The sequence below is a fragment of the Prinia subflava genome, chromosome 28 (assembly GCF_021018805.1).
Source record: "Prinia subflava isolate CZ2003 ecotype Zambia chromosome 28, Cam_Psub_1.2, whole genome shotgun sequence".
Lineage (NCBI taxonomy): Eukaryota > Metazoa > Chordata > Aves > Passeriformes > Cisticolidae > Prinia > Prinia subflava.
In genome coordinates this window covers 424,988-444,825 of record NC_086274.1, presented here as the reverse complement: position 1 = coordinate 444,825, position 19,838 = coordinate 424,988, and the positions used below count along the sequence as shown (strand labels likewise).

General features: G+C 42.0%; 1 protein-coding gene across 13 annotated transcripts in view; it reads left to right on the top strand.

Moving 5' to 3' along the window:
• ZBTB20 (zinc finger and BTB domain containing 20) overlaps nt 1-19,838 on the top strand; it is a 472,116-nt gene that overhangs the window by 437,231 nt on the left and 15,047 nt on the right. For 11 of the 13 annotated variants that reach the window (XM_063419871.1, XM_063419872.1, XM_063419867.1 and 8 more), the window contains 2 exons: nt 178-274; nt 8,575-8,762. The gene's annotated coding sequence lies outside the window, so the exon portion shown is untranslated. Of the gene's footprint in view, nt 1-177; nt 275-668; nt 1,701-8,574; nt 8,763-19,838 lie in introns of those variants that run through there. The other 2 variants (XR_010083181.1, XM_063419873.1) reach the window with 2 other exon arrangements.

The window sequence follows — 19,838 nt, the reverse complement described above, 5'->3', positions numbered from 1 at the left end:
TCTGTGGTCGTTTGCAGCCAGGGCCGGAGGGGTTGAAGCGGGAATTCAGCACTACCAGGCTGCAGCCAGCTGTACTCACAGCACAGAAATCCAGTTAGAGTTGTAGCAAGTTTTCTTGCTCTCAGTAAATAATTATTATTTCCCCCTGACCTTTCCTTTTGATTCTTCCTGGTACAGACACAGCCTCTCTCTGTTCCCTGCCCCAATGAACGTCTGCACTAGGTCCAAGGCTTGGAGTAATTTACCTGAAGAGTGATACCATTTGGAAACCACTGTAAGTATATTTTATCTCTTATAAAAGGCTTCTTGTTCCGCAAAAAAAAAAAAAAAAAAAAGACATCTTACAAAAACAAAAACAAACTGCAGCACCTGTGAGCCTTACTGATGAGGATAAACTAAGTTTTGCTTTTGAAATTTGCAAGGAAATATGTGGGCAAAAAGTATGTCAGTAAAAAACTGTTAAATATTTAAGTCATAGCCTCACAGCATAGTTCAGCAATGGCTGGTTTGATCTGCTTGTGTCTTCTAGTTTGGCAGGTTCTCCCTGCTTATTGCTCTAGTTCGTGCTGTCTAAGTTGGTTCATCCGTGTTTGTCTTTGCAGTGTTTATCTTCTTTTTTATTCTTTTTACTTTTTAATGAGACACCTTTCCTCTCATTGGTGTTTCAGGCAATACAGATGGAATCTACTGCAACTTCTTAAAGGTTTACACTGTTATCTTCTGGGCCTTGAGACATTTGTGACTTAAGGCCATTATGATTTGGTAGATTTGGCTGAATTACATAGGTGAAGTTGCCTGAGAGAATTCTGACTTTGCATTGTAGCTTTATTATGCTCTGAAATGACCACTTGTCTAATACTTGTACTTTTCCCCTGGTAAATATAATAGTTTTTAATTCTTTTGATCAATTCTCAGTAATTGTCAGTATTGTCACAGCGTTAGTGTAGCTGAGATGCTCTGATGTCACAAGTCAGGCAAGCTCTGTAGTCAGGACCCAACTCTCATGAGACTTGTGGTTTGGATGGAATAAATGGACGAATTTTAGGCCGTATAAACCTTACTTCAGGCCTGAAAAGGACACAGCAAATTTCAATCTTACTTTAACTTAATCTCTGAGTTTAATTTAATTATGTTAATCAGTCTCCTGTAAGGGATTTTGGAGTTTATTTTACTTTTCTGTGTTGATTAAATTTTCCAGGCTTTTATTGCACTAGAACATTGGGTCTCTCTTGTCAATTCTCCGTGCCTCCCATTCTTGCTTTGCAGTGTTCCGCTGGGATTTCTCTTTCATATTACATTTTATGGTGATGTTTTCAGGAGTTTGTGTTTTCCATTGTATGACACAAACTTGCAATCAGAGATTTTAAACAAACTGCCAGTCATGTAGCCGCAATGGCATGAAGATCAATGTGGCTGCAAAATCATCAGAGAAGCTGTGTGAATATTCAGGCAGCCAGCCTGTGCAGGACTTTTAACTACTGAAGCAAGACTTCTAGCAGGAAAACTCTGATGGCTCAGGTGGTTTAAAGTGAGCTTGTCTTGGGAAGCTTCACCCTCAGCGCTGGCATTCAGTGTGCCCTGAATTTTGAGGTGAGGTCTCCGGGCAGATTTCAGTGGGTTCCTGTTGTTCTTTCAGGCCTGTTTCTTTTATATTCAGTGATTGTACTCATCTCTCTCTCTTTACTTTGTCAGTTTCTAAATATGTATTGTCAATGTCATGTCTGGAAGAGACACAACACTGGCAGTGATAAGCACTGATATCAGGAGCTGTGTTAGTCGCACACAGGCAGAGGAAGAATGTGCAGCAGAACACTCAGGAAAAATATTGCTTAAAATCAGACGTGAACTATTTTCACACTCTTATTTTTAGGATCTGAAAAGCTGGAGTTTTGGGGTTTTTTCCAATTATATACAGCCTCTGAATTACTGAGGTTACAAACACACTGTGCACCAGTGAGTTAAGTGCAGTGCTTGGACACTACAGGCATCTCTGACCTGAGGGCACTTTCTATAAGGTGATGCCATAGCTGTGAAGAGGTGAAATAATGCCTGGAACATGGGTGTGCAGACTCAGCCAGCAGCAGCACTTACAACAACACCAGCAACCCTGTGGCGTGTTCCCTATGTTCTGTTTAATATGCGATGAACAAAGGTCTGGTTGGTGACCCAGCCCTCCCTGTATTCAGAGGCTGAAAACTGCCTCATTATTGTTCATTATGTAGTATTATTCTCATGCAGTCACATTATCATAGCTTCCCCTGAGAGCCAGGATGCTACTGTGGGCTCTGCACAGCTACATTGGTTCCTATACCTGAGCTAATTTGTTCAGGGCTAACCTGATGTCTCTGCAGGACAGAGAGCTATTCCCCCTGTAAGGGAAGGTTCAAGCATTAGTTAGAGCTGCTGTGTGAGAAGTACAACATACACTGTCTATTTTTGACAGGGACCTGGTTTGCTGGCCCCTCTGTGAGACGTGTTAACTCATCCAGGGGAAATTCATTCCAAACTCAAGGTTTGGAATGGTTGCAAGGGAGGTGCATGCAAAGAAATCAACTGTGGAGAGCAAGTGGAGGATTGAGGGAGAGAAAGTTGTATGCAAGAGTGGCAGCAAGAAAGGGGAAGTGTGGCAGGGGTTTTAAAGGCATTCCAAAGCTCAGAGGTAGTAATTAGTTTCTAGATAGCTTTGAGGTTAGGACACCCAAAATATTACCCATTCTGCCTTCAAATGAAACAGAAATGAGCCAATTCTAGTTTACAGCCAGTGCCCAGATCATTGCAGCCGCTGCATCGTTGTGAGTTGCCCACCATTTGAGATCTTGTTGTGTGATAGTGCAGTGTTAAAGTACATGGAAAGGAGAGAGTGCCTCAGTGCAATGAGGCTTCTGACAGAAAGCAGAAATAAAATGATGGCAGTGATTGTACATTTTGCTTTACATAAGAGCTGGCAAGTACTGATACACACAGTTCGGTTCAGGGATGACAGTGGAAGCCTACTGTTAGGTACTGGAGAGCACACAATGAAGAAAGAAGATAATATATTTTAAGTGGTGTAAATTAGCATAATGAAAAAATAACACAATAAATATAAGGGAATGCTGAAAGTGAATACCAACAAAAGGGAAGCACGTGGACATAGGACAGAAAATTTAAAGTGATATTGTAGGTAGGATGTTTAGAAATAAACTGGATAAATCTCTTGTAAATCAGTAGCAAATATAAACTCTGCAGGGACCCTCTAGACTTGTGAAAGTCAGTATCTTCTCTGTTCCCAGCTTCTGGGATTCTGTGCATCAAGTCCATGTACAAAAGTGCCATCTCTTTGCTGTATTGCCCTTCTGCCATTCCTCACAAGGAGCAAGGATGATGATGGCCCTCTGATAATGTTAAGAATCAGTTCAGTATTCGTAGTATTAGTAGTATTATCAGCAAAGGACTTGTAATGCACCACAGGTATGTGTGGAGGAGATAACCAGAGATCAGAACGGAGCCCCTAGCTCCAAGAGCACATTCCCAAGTCCTTTGCATCCCAAACAGGGCACTTATTGCCCCTACTAACAAGTAAATAGCAAACAGCTCTTTTCCAAGATCAGTATGTAGAAAAGGTTGTCCTAAGAACTAAACCAGCAAGGTAGACTTACCCTTACTACTGAAATAATCACATAGGATTGCCAATCAATGAATTCCAGAGACGGGACATAAACAGGTGTAATTTGGGAAGGTTCCACAACCAATATTTATTACTTGTTTCCTTCTCGCTGCTACCCTTGTTCTTTCAGGGTTTTTGACGTAGTTATAACAATTCACAGTTTTCCAAATTTAGTGTGCCATTTTTACCTTCTGGAACATGGAGATATATTAGAGAGCTTGCTGATGAAAGTGTTCATGGAAGTAGTGTGCAATCAGAAAAAGAATTAGGTTGGAAGGGTCCTCTGGAGGTCTCTAGTCAAATTCCCTGCTCGGAGCGGAGCTGACTTCCAAGCTGGATTAGGTTATTCAGGGCCTTGTTCAATTAAGTTTGGAAAATCTCCAAGGATGGAGATGCCACAACCTGATTGAGTACTTAACAACTCTCCCTGTGAAGACTTATAGCAATAAGATAGCAACAGAAGTAGACTGTGTAAGAGAATGTAAGAATATTTAATTAGAATATATAGGTGAAGATCATGGCAATAGGAGCTTTCTGTATGGGTGATAAGGTAGAACAAAAAAATAGCAATATACTTCCAAAAACAGCAGGATTGCTGTGGCTTTGCCTTTGCTGGCAAGAGTAGTTGGACACTACAGGGTGGAGAACTTTGTTTGGGTTTCTTCATAGGTAGTTTTGATCACAGCGTCTACAGGATTTTTCTTTTCTGAAGAGCTTTCTTTAGATCCTTAGCTGACTTTGCTGATTCCTTAGCTTCCCTCCTGTGGAAGTCTGCTTTCCTTTCAGGTGGTAGTGACATGCATCCCATGTCTGAACAGTGAGAGAAATGAACTGCTGTGGAGAGGTGTCATCTCCAGTGCCAGTCAGCACCACTGCTATATTCTAGCGAGCAAAAGTCACCGAGCTGCAGGACTACAGTGTGGAAAAGTGATGACACAAGAGCATCTTGATAACACAGTGTCAGCCTTAGGAGTGAAGCAGGAAATATACAGGTTTGAATAGGAAGAAGCAGGAGATGCTTTGCACAGCCTCCTTGGTGTCACTGTCTGTTGCTACAGTATTTTTTAACCTGTCCCTCTAATGAGTTTTGAAGGCCTGGGAGGCACAGGCAAGATCAGCCACAGGATGAAACATCAGTCAGTGCTTGGTTTAACAACAGAACTATGGCTGTCCTAGTTGACTGACAAGTCTTGTTTACTCAGACTAAGCCTCCATTCTGCAAATAACAGCAGTCTCCTGCCCAGGGTAGGCAGCTTTGTGTGTGGATAGACCTGGAGTCAGAGGCTGTATTCCACGCATGTATTCCAATAACTTGGGCTAACTCTGAGCTGAAAACAGACCTTAAACACAGCAGTTCAGCCCCCAGGTACAAGGAACTTCATTGCCCTGGGCATCCAGAGTCCAAGCCTACGTACAGCCTTTGTTCCCTGTGTGTTATCATTGCTATTGGGTAGCAATGTTGTAAAAATCCACTGGTTTATGCAGATATCCTGCAGTCCCCAGTGCACGCTGGCTGCACATGGGAATGTCCTGGAATCTGGAAATGAGGTGTGTGGAGGTGTGCCAGAGATCATGCCAAAGATCCATGCGGGCTGTTACAAACAAAACATATGCAGTCCGAGTACTTTAAAATACATGTGCCCACATACAAGGGATAGTTTACAGCAGCAATACCATGGCATGGAGACTGACAGTCCCGCTAATCCAGAACGCCCCGGGGCTGCCAGAAGCTGCGGGGTTATCAGTGTGGCCGCTGGCTGGCCGTGGCTGACCTGCAGAGCTCAGCTCCCGGCCGCACCCGAAGCCCCGGCCGGCTGCCACCGGCGCTGTTGCTGCCTCCGGCCGGTCCAGGGCATCCCTTCCGCGCCACCACCTCCTGGAGGGGGGGCTTTACGGGAGGAGGGCTGGGGGAAGGATTTGTTTTCTTTCTTTCGGGCCCGTTTCAGCTGTATCTTCATTCTAATCGCAGTTTTTCTTCCCCGCGCTGCTCCTCGGGCCGGGCCGTGCGGGTGCTGTCTCCCGGCGGCGGCCGCAGGCAATGGCGGCGGCCGGGCCCTGCCCCCTTATGTAAGGCCTTGATGGAAGCGGCCGGCCCGGCCGGCGCTGCTGGGCCCCGCGGGACGGCGCTGTCCGCGCTGTTGGACCGCGTTCGGAACCGAGAGGGCGGCGCAGCCCTCAAACCCCGTCCCGGCTGGGACGCGGGAGGGCGAAGGCGCTTCGGGAGAAGGGGCTCCCGGCCCGGCCCTCCGTGAGGAGAGTCCCGGCCCTCCGTGAGGAGAGTCCCGGCCTGTCGAGAGCGCTCTGCCGGCAGGCGGGGGCAGGGGTGCTGCCGGGGTGCCCCGGCGCCGCTCCGGTGTCGGCAGGAGATGATGGGTTCCACCGGGATGGCTCCGGCCCGCCCGGCTCCCCTGCTCTCCTGCCAGAGTGACCCGTGTGAGATACCGCGCTGTGATTCATGTCAAAAATGTAACTGTAGAGATCATCAAATGAAAGCCTGGGATGATTATAAGAATTTAAAGTTTTAAAAGATCGGCCAGGTAAAGCATGGAAGTAAACCTTTAGCTTGTTAGCTTAAAGAATGAAATTATAATTGTTTGTAAGAAATTGATGTAAGCTTTAAGATGTGTCATAGTAAAGGAAGTAAAACTGGTAGAAGAAGGGGAGAGGGGGCTATAAAAGACATTCTGAGGGCATATTAGCTTTAAACCTTATAATAGCTAAAAACGAGACTGTTAAATAGTAATAAAATACTAACAAACAGTTTAGCAGTTTTCAGGACTTATAACAAATAATGTATAATGTGAAAAATGCGAAATGATTAATTCATGTTCTTATAGTTAATGACATATTATTGAAAACTATAAAACTGTATATATGTGTGTGTTGTATGAAAATGTAAGTTTCAGGACACCCTGTAACATTTTGTTAAACCAAAATTATGAAAAGGCAGGCACCACCCCAGAAACTCACATTCAGAAATAGACAAAAGGTTTACGGAAAACCGGCAGCCTCCTCGAGCACCGGGAGGAGACCCATCGAGATAAGGTGGCAGAAACATCAGCGGTTCCCGACTACACCCTCACCGATCATCATCCATATCTCGACCATTCATCAGCCATAAGGATCTATAGAAACTGGACATTAACATATGAACTGAGAGAAAGAACTCTGTCCAGCCTAGTTGGAGACACCCTTAGATTTGAATAGCTAGCTGGGACACAAAGGGAAATATGGGGAAATATTGCCCAGGGCAGAATAAAGTGTATAAAAACTAAGCCCCGAACCGGGCAAATTTGTGAACCGAAGGGGAGGCAGCAGACGGCCAAGTTCTGTGTCTCTCGGTTCACCCTTGGCATTTTCCCACGGAAAGACTGTCAAGTATCTCTGCTGTTGGTGAGTTTACCGAAATTCTGTAATTCGATCTTTGTTAATAAACCAAATTATTATTTTAATTGGAATATCGTATTAGCATTTATAACATATAAGTATTTTAAATATGAAGTTTAAAGTTTTAAGTTTGGGAAACTTGTAACAGTTATAGACAGAAAAAAAGGGAAGTAGAGCAGAAGGAGAGAGGTGTGATCACCACGGGAATATATATATATATTCTAAGAGATGTGGGCTTTAAAGATTACACAAGCGAAAAGGAAACACCTTGTAACACACTTGCTAAATACATTTACTTACTTAAGCAAAATGTATAACCAAAAATAATATTAGTAGACTGTGAAGAGAGAATGGGAGATGAGAAGACCACCCTGGACCACCTCCGCCATGGATCTTCAGAAAATCACAACTGCTGACTTGTGCCAGATCATGAAGAAAATAATTGAAACTTTGCAAAATTATTTATATACATAAGTGCATAGGATGGTGTTAGAAGACGGACATTCTAGAGGATCATTTCTGCATGTGGGTGGAGCGGCGACTCCCCACGCGCCCAGCGCTGTTTGCTCACTCCTATCGAACCAATTAATAAATTGTCCGTGTTGGTTGATATATTGGCAAGTCAAGGTTTTCATTTCTAACACCAGGGTTCTCCCCTGGCATGCGGCGGCAGCAGCCGGTGTTCCAGCAGCCGGTGTTCGCGGGCGGCCCAGCCGCACCCTGGGCCGGGGCAGCGCTGTCCCCTGCGGAGGCTGCACCCCGAGCTGGCGGCGCGGCTCCCAGGCTCGGGAGCACGGGGGAGCAGAGGGGGCACAGTGAGACGGGCGCTCACTGCCCTGTTCGGAGTGCTCGCTGTGCGATTCAAAACCTGCCGCTTCGCCCGGGCCTCGCCTTCTCCAGCCGGGAAGCCGAGGTGGTGACTGACTGCCTGCTTGATGTACCACTGAGGCTTCATTCCTTGGTCCTGGGTGGAGGGAGGTGTTGAGAGCTCGTGTGCTCAGTGCTCAGAGATAGTTGTTTCAGGTTCCAAGTCTTAACACTTTTCTTAGATGACCTCTGCATCTCAAAATTGCCTCGGTGGTTTTCCCTACAAAGCAAGCTTCAGCACTGATTCATCTTGAACTGGAAACTTGCATATTTGTTTGCTTTTCAGGCAATTCTATTATATTTTTGTATAACTCTCTCTATTCAGAATGCTGCAGCCTTGGTTAATATTTGTCAAACGGCGCTCTGACTGTCTAAACTACTGGGACGAGTTTCATTTTATATGTCATCGGTAGGAGCAGAATAAGGAGCTTCGTGCTTGGCCTATTTGCTGTAACACAGTCTCAGGGCCATTGCATCAGAGTCAAAACAAGGAGCAGCTTGTTTCCAAACAAGAAGTATGGAGGAAAGTCTTCTCTGCCTCCTTCCCTGTAAGGGAAAAGAGAGGCGAGAGGGGGGTGGTGGCGGGGGAAGAAAGTTATCTTTAACAGATTCTAAAAATGCCTTTTCCCAAATATGCAGTCAGTCCCTTCAAAGGTCTCTTTGTTTATTTTCAGGAAGAAACCCAAGACAGCTGAAAACCAGAAGGCGTCTGAGGAGAATGAGATTACTCAGACGAGTGCATGCAGCGCCAAGCCGGGCCTTCCCTGCCTGAACCTTGAAGCTGTTCCTCCTGTGAGCCCGGCCCTCATCCGCTCTCCACATTCACCAACAAATCTGCACGCACACACAGGGTCATCTGATTGTGAGTACACCAACATGCTGCTGGGGTTCTTGGAAACACCTCCCTTACTGTGCACCAGGTTTTCCAGTTGGATGCTCTTCCCATAATGTCATAAGCAGGACTTCCTCAGGGCTTACCTTTTCCCTTCTTTGGGAATAACATCTAAAGCAGAACATTTTTATGTTAAGGTTGTGAGAATGTGATGAGCCAGAGAAAGCTGAGAGCATGTTGTTAGGTCACGTTGCTGCTTATTACAAACTAAAAAGGGAAGACCCCCTCAAGCATGTCTCTGTACAACTAGAACTGTTGCTCCTCTCCAGGTACTCACATGCTTCTCATTACCCAACCACATTTCCTGACTGAGGGGGTTTCAGCCTGTGCTGAAAACAAGTGCCTGGCTCTGCAGCCCAGTTTTGTAAAGTTTCTAAGAAGAAAGGAGAATGTTTTGTGGAGAGGATCAGTCTGTGAGAGTCTGGAAAATCTTTGTAGACCTGTATGTCTGTACCAGCTTCAAGGCCCTTGTTTTGAGGGCATTCACTTTCACATTACTCAGCATGGGTTAATTGCCCTTTAGAGAACGTTCTTCTCTGTTTTGCCAAAAAATACAAAAATAAGGGAGGGAATTATTAAAACTGGATTTTGGAAAGTCATCTTACCTCTCCTTCACATCTTCAAAACATTGTCATTTCACAGAGGTCCTTGCCCAGAAGTCTCTTGGGGCAAGAATGTGCAGGGTAATGTGAATCTCATCACTCACTCGTTTTAGAATATATAGTTTTTACCTCCTCTGTAGTGGTTTAGGATATTGTAAAATTTACAAGACATGGGGAAAAAGGAGAAGGATGATGACACCAGGTTTCAACAGCTCGGAAGCCAACCAGACTTTGCAAAAGCCTATAAAAAAAAATCAGGGCATGACAATAAAAAATCAGATTAAAAAGTATGTGTATCCTTTTCTTTTTTTAATTTAAAAATCCTGCCTCAGGGCCAAGCTTGGAAGCAGTCTGGTTATAGGGATCATCACTATCAAAATCACTTTAGCTGCAGTTCATTCCTGTTGGCTTCTGACTTTATTCATTATGAGCTTCTGCTAGAGATCTTGATTTTAATAGAGCTGGTAAACATTGGGGAGACTTTCCTAAATCTCACCTGGTGATTTGGGGAGAAGAAAGAGGTATGAAACAATTGAACAGCAGGCAGCATGCAATTTAGTGTATACAAGAACTCTCTTCAAATTGGAGTTGTCAGGCTCTTTGTTAAAACTGGGGTGCAGTTTTGTCTTGTAATGTTTTCTGAAAAGAAAAAGCTTGTGAAAAGATGCAAAAAATGAGCAGAACAACAAGAAAAAAATAATCCTTATTTTCAAACAAAGAATCCCTTTATCCCATTCACAAAGATGAAAGAGTTCATTAGTAAATGGGATTTGAAACCTCACACTGATTTTTTTGACAGCACAAATGGAAACCCATGAAAGCAACCTTAGGACAGAGGCCAGCAGGGATTGTAGGGAGCTGGGAGAATGAACTCCTGCTTTTGCTTTCTGAGGTGGCCAAGTTCAGGGTGAGGAATATTGGCAGAGGGCAGCAGGGGAAGGTGGAGCCTGCAGCTGTTCATGCTCTACCTGTTCTGTGCACAGTGTCTTTTAGACCTCTGAGTTTTTAATGTCCCCAAGTCACCTCCCCAAGTCACAAGATTATGTCAAAGGTCTTTTCCAACCTAAATAATTGTATTATTCTATAAATAGGAATAAGCTGCCAGCCCAGGTTAGATGCTCCTTTCACACTGAAAGTGTGGGGGATTTTTTTTCAGCAATTTCAGCATTAACATTGTCCTATCCTGTCAATTGTTGGAATTTAGTTCCCCAAATATAACTGGAGTCCTGCAAAAATTCAGGAAATGGTAAGACCTCTTGTGGTATTGATCTGTGCCAGCTGATTCCATGTACTTTGAAACCAACAGAAAATCTCACAATTATTTATGATGGGTTATGACCTTTATCAGGCTGTATTTCTTAGGGATGATATGCATATAATTAGTGTTTGGCATGCCCCTGCAAAACAGCAAGAACCCACATAAACTAAAATGAGACATGATGAGTATTTACTACATATTTACAGTAGCTTGCTACCGTGTTTTATGATATTCTTTTTTAATATTGCCTCAATTCTTACTGCTGGAATATGTTCATGGACACAAAAGATTGATTTTTGTGGCTCCCAACATTAAAAATGGGTTTCCCTGCAGTTACAAATGCTTTCTCCATAACTCTGATGTGCCCTGTCATTTGTATTGATTCTTCCCCCTCACTCGAGAATCTCTTTCTTCGTCCTTCTCTTCCCCTCCTCTCAGGGCTACATTGCCATATCTTTCTTCCTCTCAACTTTTGGACCCATGGTGATGCTTTTCTTCTTTGGGCCAGCAAGACTTTCTGTCCTTCCCTCTACCTTTAGACAGCACCACATTGCATCTCTTCCCTTGCCCAGACTATCCTGTACCCCCACAGCTGGGCAGATACTTCATTTTCAAAGGATACTCTTCATTCTGCTGGGGAGTTTTCCAGTAGATGGCAAATAATACAAAAATACTTTAAAACTAGAGTTAGACAGGAAGTTTGGGAGGAATTTTCTCTGAAAATACCAAAACACCCAGAAAGAGTCAGCATGGTAGGATATATCAATTCTTAGAAAAATGCACAGATGTACAGATGGTTTCATAATGCCTCATTCATATATCTGGGGGAGAAAAAAGGCTTGGATTTTGTGGACAACCTATTCAAATCAGTTTGAAATCTTCACTGACCATTTTGCATGCACAGTCACTAGTGCTTGGCAGAAAACAACACCACATATTTATTATTATGAGAAATGTTCAGAAGCCAATCTACTTTAAAATATCAGGGTGCTTTTTGGAATGATTCAGATCAATTTTTTTTCCAAGCATAGGAAACAAAAACTCTGTGATAGCCATCTGCTCCTCAGCTGTAAAAGGCAGAGGTGAAGAAAGCCTAAAGCAATAGTCTGAATGCCAGTCTTACTGATATGAATACTTAGCAAAAAAAAAAAAAAAAAAAAAAAAAAAAAAAAAAAAAAAAAATCCTGGGTAAAATCATATGTGATGCACAACATAATTTAGGGTTTCATTCTGTAGCATAGTGTGTTCTACATGCTGCTTCTGGTGACCCTCATTCCAAATGAAATTGCATTATTCCTCGGAGTTGTAGGACTGGGGCTTAGATTTCTGAGTTAGAACACTGTACTTCCAGCACAGATGAATCCTTGAAGCTAAATCCAGAACACAGGATGCACTGTGTCCAGCCCCATCTCTTTTAGTCTTGGGAAATGCTGACTCAGGTAATACAAGTGGAGAAACAAGTTAGAGGAAGAGGTGCTTCCTGAGGTAATTCTTTTCATGGAGGGCTTGGCAGATAAAAAACAGCACTTTGAATTAATTTGGAATTAAGTGATAGAGTGAGCTGATAGAACTCCAGCTGAGTTATACCTCTAGCTACTCAGCTGTCACAAACAGATCTATCTGCTTACCCAGAGGAAAGGTGCAAGGACAGGATTCTGGAAAAGTTATAAAAAAGCAAAGGAAAGCAATGAGATTTGTGCTATTCACATTTTTTCACATATTCCCTTGCTTATGGATAGAGAGTGCATAAAGTGTGTAATAAGGTTGTAGTTCAAAGGCTGAACAGGTAAAGGTAAATAAATAAGGTAAAATTTCTAAAGATTTCTGTGAGAGGAAGTTCATCAGGACCTGGCAGTATTTAAACTGGTTTGGTCTGCATAGGCCACTTATTTCAGGAGCCTTTCAGAAAGCATCTATAACTGTATGTTTTGCAAGTGCCAAGAGATAAGATCACTTTGGCAGAAACTTTCACGAGTTCTCAAAGATACAATCAGACAAAAACTTCATTCAGGCTCTGATGTATGCATCTTAACAGATGTGTCCAAACTCAAAGGAATCCCACGGGAACAGTGCAACTGAATCTCTTTGTCTCTATTGAGAGTTAAAAGAGTTATTCTTAGACATTGGATGGTCCATCTGTGAAGGAATTTGTTCCAGACAAGACAAAAGCAACATCTTTGCAAAGAGTTTCCATGGGACTGAGAGGCAGGTTGGACAATCGCTGGAAAAACTTCTGAAGCAGTATTTATGATTTTAGAGAACACAGAATTCTTGCAGAGACCTGAGATTCTGGTAAGGAATGAGTTGAGAAGAAAAGTAAGGCATGAATATTTTTTTAAATTCTGTTAAACAGTTATTGGCAGGTTGTCGAAATAAGGGAGGACTTTCTAAAGTTGAGTTTTAGCAAGGGACAGGGAGGTTTTTTCCATTAAATAGAATGTACTTTATAAACACTGTCAGTGACAGACCATATCTGAACTCTTTGCCCCTACATGCTCAAGTACCATGGCTTGATCCAGTTCCAGCATTTTTCAGCTTTCAAAGTACAAGAACATTGAAGCAGAGTATTTGCTTTTTTTCTTTTAAGTGATGATTTTTGTAGCTTCTTAGCCTTCCAGCATGACAGGGAAAGACAGAGTGGGAACCTCACAAGATTCCTGAATTCCACAGAGCACTGAGAGGGAATATGGAAACTCTGGGATTTCATTTTCTTGAGCAGCTAGAGGGACCCACCATTCCCTCCCCATGAATCTGCCAGTTTGATTTGCCTGGGGCTAGTATAGAGGCTGGGTAGATCTGAAGGTGGTTTGGCCTCATCTTTACCTTTTAGGTTTCCTGGGTTTCTCTTGGAGGTTTTGTGGCAGGAAAAGAATGGTTACATGCCGTGATGGTCTTCCCCCTCTCCCTGGAAATTTGTGGCTGTGATTCCCTAGAAACTGTTCTGGAGCTTTCAAGTAGTCTTCATTCTTAGCGAAGACAAGAGGCACCCTGATTCTACCAGCTTTCTTGTTCAGAGAGTCAGGCAGTATATCAATAGTCATTTCAGCTGTATTTTTGCTAATCTATGTTTGGCATGTCTTAGCTAATGCTGAATATTTTTAGGTTGTTTTTGGTGACCTAAGAAATGATGTATGTTTAAATATCTATTTTAGATGATATAATAATAATAATGATACTGGCCTTTTCTGTAGAAAGCTAAACTGAAAGCAAGGATATCCATAGTTCTAAAATCCTGATATCACAACACTTAATTATGCTTTCATCTTGTAGAACGTTTGAAATTTTGTTTAGTAACTGCTTCTCTTTTTAGTAGTTTTAAGTGATTTCTCTGTCCTGTGCACTTGTATTTTTGTTTGTAAAATTATCGAAGAAATATCAGTCAGGGTTATCTTGTGTTTTCATAGAAGCAGATATGTGTTGCTTGAATTGTGTAGAGACAAAAGTAGGTACAAGTACAGGTATGCAAAACCATAAGCTGAGCTCACCCTACCTCTTGAAAAAGCCATCACAACACTCTGAAGAACTGGCAGTGAAAAATGTACTAGTGCTAGGAACTGGTCTCTATATTCTAATTGGTGCACTAAGTGAGTTTTGTCAGGTTGGTCTCTCGGGCATTTTGTCTCTTGAGAAATGACTAATAGCATATGGTACTTCAGTCACAAAGTGAGTATGTTTGCAGAAGCAACTGTGGAGCCCAACTTTCACTGATGCATAAACCACTTATATTTGTAACACATAGATGCCTTTTAAAATTTGTCTAATTAGCCTGAATATTGATTCTGTTGTTTGATGCCCCTGTAATACTGTCTTGGCGTTAGGTTATGGTGTTCAGTGCTTTCCTTATTGCTCTCCATTTTAAGAACTGTCAGTGATAACATGCAGAGTCCCAGCTTTGGTTTAAAATTGTCGTGCATGCTCCTAACTCCCATGATTTCAGGGGACATCTTGAAGATATTTCTACAGTGTATCTGTCCTTTCTAAACACCAGGGAAAAGGATAAGACTCACTAGTCTTTACAGTTCCATAGCCTCCATTCTTGAGGTGACTGAGTTGGTAATGCTGCAGTGTTTCTCTTTGTAAGTCATGCTGCAGCCAGTCAGACACACTCCAACTGTCCATTAAGATGTCTGCAGTCTGTTTCTGAGTTTACTTGGTCATGTCTTCAGAGTCAGCCCCCTCCAAGATTTTAATTATTGTTCTTTATGTTTACAGTCTTCAGTAAATCCTTCTTTTGTATATATTTCAGTTGCTTCACTCATTAAATGAGAGACTGATGAATATGTGCAAATATCTGTCACTGTTCAGTGTATCAAGATGTTCTAGTACTTTTTTCAGTATTTGGGATTTTGTTTGGGGTTTTTTGTGTGGGGGGCTTGTGTTTGCTTCAGTTTGGGATTTTTTAATAAGTCTCCGTAGCAGTGCTTTCCTCTTCTCCCCTTGAGCTGGCTTACCTTCTTCCATCATATTCCATCTTGAAAATGAACTAATAATGTCAATTCCACGTAGAGTTTCTGTAACTTCTTTGATTACCTTTACTGCTATCATAGATAGTAGTCTTGTTAACACACTGACACTACTACTTGCCTACCTAATCTATCAATCCACATAGTCTGCAGCACTTCATAGATACCAGTCATTGTTCTGTTAACTTTCTCTGTCTGATATGTTTAAATAATGTTTTATTACAGTGTTTGTCTTTATGCTTTTACTGAGTTTTCTTTAAATTTCCTCTTTGCCCTACCTAATCTTTGTTTTACATCTAGTCTGCTACAGTTTATGCTCAGTTCTATTAATGTCACTTAGGCATGATTTCCATGTTTGGAAGAATAAATTTTCAGCTTTAATGAACTCTTATACCTTGTTATTTAACCATTGTAGCATTTTCTACTTCCTCATTTTTCTTTTGTTGCCCTTGGATATGCATATGGACTCTATTAAAGTATTATTAAGGCCACCTCCCTACTGTTCTTACAGATTTTACTTCCTTATCTTTTCCTTTCAGACCCTTTCTGACTAACTTCCTCTTCTTTTTTTCCTTTCAATAGTTGTTCTCAAAGTTGCACATACCAAAACTGTCATTTTGCGATCTGCTTGAAGGATATCAAACATAATCATGCCAATCATTGTTATTTCATGTCTTAACCATACATGCTACTGCTGTCATCTCCTCTGTCTTAACTGGGTGAGAAAATTAAACCAGATGTGCCATTTCCCTAATACGGTCTTCAGAGGAGTACTTCAGTGTTTGACAGGTGACTCCTGCGTGGAAGGAAACTAAAGCAGCTGCATCTCCATCTCCTTTTGTCGTACTGTGGGTTGTTAAAATGCTGTGCAGCTCAGTGCTTGCATCTCTCCTGGTTAGTCCCTTGTGTGCTGTGGGGCGACGCCTTCCTTGCATTGAGAACCATTGACTGGTGTAGGAGTGGCCTGGTTTGTTGCAGCTACACAGCTTCAGAGTTACAGGTGTAGAAACATACTTGGTCTCCTCCTGCTCCTTTTCACCACTGTGATCCATTTAGCGTTGGAGCTTTTTGCTCTTCTCTAAGCTTCCACAGTCACTTTCTTTTGTTTACCTGTGGTAGAGTAGCCATGTAATCTTTGTGCTGTGATCCCCCTCAGTAACTTTAGAACAAGGTATGGCCAAACGAGTATTCAAATTAGAGGAAACCAAAACAGTTCTTGCATTGTTCTCCATTGAACAACCGAACAAAGGGAGCTCTTTCACTTGAACCTTCTCTCCAACTAAAGCCTTAACATGCTAGTGGGAGAGAACCTGAAACCTAAAACCAAGGGATTGTTTAATACCACCTACTAATGTTTATAAAGTGTGCTAGAGGTGTTGCGGGGTAAAATCGTGTTCACAAGCAATGTGGTGTTTGATCTGCTCCATGGGTGAGAGTCATTTGTAAGCCATCAGAATGTCACAGAGGTTCATTTGCATCAGGCTGTTTCCCTGGCATCCCGGTGCGTGGAGACCATAGCGGCTGTTCTGGCTGGCGCTGTGCATTTGAATTCCCGAGGACACCAAGTGCTGTTGGTTCTAGAGGGGATGCCATTGTGCCATCTCTTCATTTATATTTGTTGCGGCTGTTTTCATTGTCCACGGAGTCATTCACAAGGCTAAAATAACATAAGAGAGAGTCTCATGTATCTACCATTCAGAAAATAGAGTACAATGAGAATTCAAGAATCTGTCAACACAAATACCTCCTTGAGGAATTAACCGCACCTATGAAGAAGAGAGAAACAAATCCTAGAACCCCTACTCATTGCAGCTTTGTTGTGTTAAACTCTGAAAGGATCTCTGCCTGGCTGGGGTGTGCAGTATATACTCTGTATCCATCTGTGACATGTGGTGAAACGCTTCTTTCTGAAAACCCACGAGAGGGAAGTAGTATAAATTAAGAGTAATCTCACAGCAGCTATTTTTGCGTTCTTAACCAGTGAAAATGTAAGTGTAGCAATATTGTGCATCTATTAAAAATCTTGAAAGGCTCTTTATAACTAGATGATAGGAGTGATAACATGTAATTTATTGATGTTACACGGATAGAGGAAGAAACTCACAAAGTAGCAATTTTTGTGTGAAAAGGGGTATGATACAGGAAATAAAAACAGAGAAAGGGACTTCTCGTAGTTTCATGCCTGTGTGGGCAACAATGTCAGTTTTAACAAGGATACCTTGTGCTTTGATCCTGTGCTACCTTTCAAAACAGGACATATTCCCTGTATTCAAAAGTCAAACTCCCAGATGCTATCTCTAGTGTTTTTGGAGGAATAGAGGGTAGAATGTGCCTGAAGGCAGACTTGAGAAATAACTCCCATGCCCAGTATCACCTGTTGGTGTCTGAATGCTTGTGTATACAGGTAATTCTGGGGCCTTTTCCCCAGGGAGTGGGGGAAGCACTGGAACTGACAATGTATGTTTAATGCTGGAGTTCCATCTGATGGTGTCAAACCACCCAGGAAAGCTGTGCTCTTGCTTATTCCCTTGATTTATTAGTTTCAAATGTTCTGCCATGCATTTCAATTCCTATCAAAGCTAAGTAGGTGATTTTGGAAATAAGTCTGTTCCCAGAGACTGAAGAGATCTCACTGAGGACAGAAAGATTCCTGTGGCCTTCAGTATTGTAGGCATGAGCATGTTCTATTTCCCACTGATATTTAAATCTGAACTATAAGCAGGCCTGAACAGTCATCCCATAAATTCAAAATAAAGAAGCCACAGTCCAAAACAGTATATGTGTCTCACGATATTTCTAAGTTGAAATATTCACCAAAGTACCGATTTGTATTAGTTAACAATTACCCTTTCACTAGCAGATAAAAAAGACAAATGGGAAAAACAACCAAATAAGATCTAGCATTTTCATGTGATATCTTTCCTCTACTCAGGGCTGAGGCACAGGCACTGGATGAGATAAAAGAATCTTTTCTCAGCCCTGAGGACTGGCATTTACAATTTTCCATCCATCCCTTGTTTCTCCCATCAACCGTAGTTCTGTGACCAGAACCAAATCTTCTACACTGAAAGGCTTTTCTCTGGAATCATGGAGGGAATCAGCAGTGCTCTTCCACAGGCTCTCCCACAAAACTCTGACAGCACCCTTTTCCTAACACACATTCCCTGTAGAGGATTCTAGCTTGAATGGGAACCTTCTAAACGAGTAATTACCTTAAGAGGTTTTAATCTATATTTTCCTTTTAACCAAAGCCTACAAGCTTTCAGGCTTGCTCTATTTAACCACACTCAGGTTGATACGCTTTTTTTCCTTGTCTTTCTGCCTGGGGGAACACCTAACAATGCAGGGTGAACATGAAGGAGTTCGCGGAATAGCAGTTGTCTCTTTTGTAGACATGTTTTAATATATTTGCAGCTATTAGCCTTCTAATTCATTCTTTCTCCAGACACAGCTCCCACCTTCAACCCCAGGCCCTTCTTCTCCCTAAACAAGATTTCTGAGACAGGATATAAGTTTATACAGGCTCCCACAGTAAGACAATCAAAAGTAATCATTATCCACTTTCCTTATGGGGATTCAGTCTGAAATACACTACTAGGATTTAAACAAAAGCCTTTAAAGCAGGTAGAGGTATTCTTAACAACTAGAGTAATATTTTAATCTGGGCCATAGAAAAGCAAAACAAACCACCTTGTTGGTCTATGTTTTCCAAAGATTTTTTTTTTTCCAAGAGGCTTCCTCCTAACCTTTTTTGGAGTAGGAAGTGCTCACACCAGCATTGCTGGCCCATCTCCCCCTTTCCCTGCTCAGTGACTCGTTTGCTGTGGGTCCACCAGTGAAACATGCACTCCAAGTAAGAGCACCTGACACTGGGAAGGAAAACGAGCAATAGATGCATCTAGATTTTTAAAGAGCCAAACTGCCTTAAACTTAAAGCCAGTTAAAACAGTTGGACTATGCTGAGGCTTGGCAGGATCATGCATGAGCTCTCTGGGAGCAAGAGAGTGCAGCTGAAACAGATTTCATGTACCACATGAAAATGTTCCCTGCTGAAGAAGGGATGAGCTCGGCATTGTTTCTCTTCCTAGGAAATGGTGCCATCATGTGGAGACGTTGTTTTCTCTGTTTCCTGTTTTAAGAGGGCAGTTCTGAAGTTTTCTCTCCTTTACATTTTATAAAAAAGTGCATTGAAATGCTATTTGGCAAACTTATATTTCACTAGCATAAATAGATTACAACTGAAGGGGGCATGAGAATTAACACCCTTGAAGTGATATGGCCACAGTCTGTATATTTGACTGGACCCCAAGTATGTGCCTGGGAATAAAAAAATGGCTTTTGTCTACGCATTCTTCAAAGTGTCTTTAGAATTTCTAAAACAGCAAGTATACAAATCGGATTGAAAGTGGAGAAAGTAAATATCCTGTCTCAAAATGTAATACTTCTCAAATTAAAAATAGCTGAATGTACTGTAACACTGACTTTGGTCACTACACTGCTATGAATTGGAGCCAGTTTTCACCTGGTGATTTACAATTATAAGTAGGATGCTAACCCTAAAGAGGAATGGAAGAATTAAGGCACTAGAGTACTTTGAGAAGAAAACTAGGTTTTCTGTACGCCTAGAGAATAAAATTTGAAGACACTTGTGGAATTAATTCTTGATATTTCTGTAGTATTCTTTATCCAAGGCTGCAAAACTATCTATTACAATTCCTTGAGG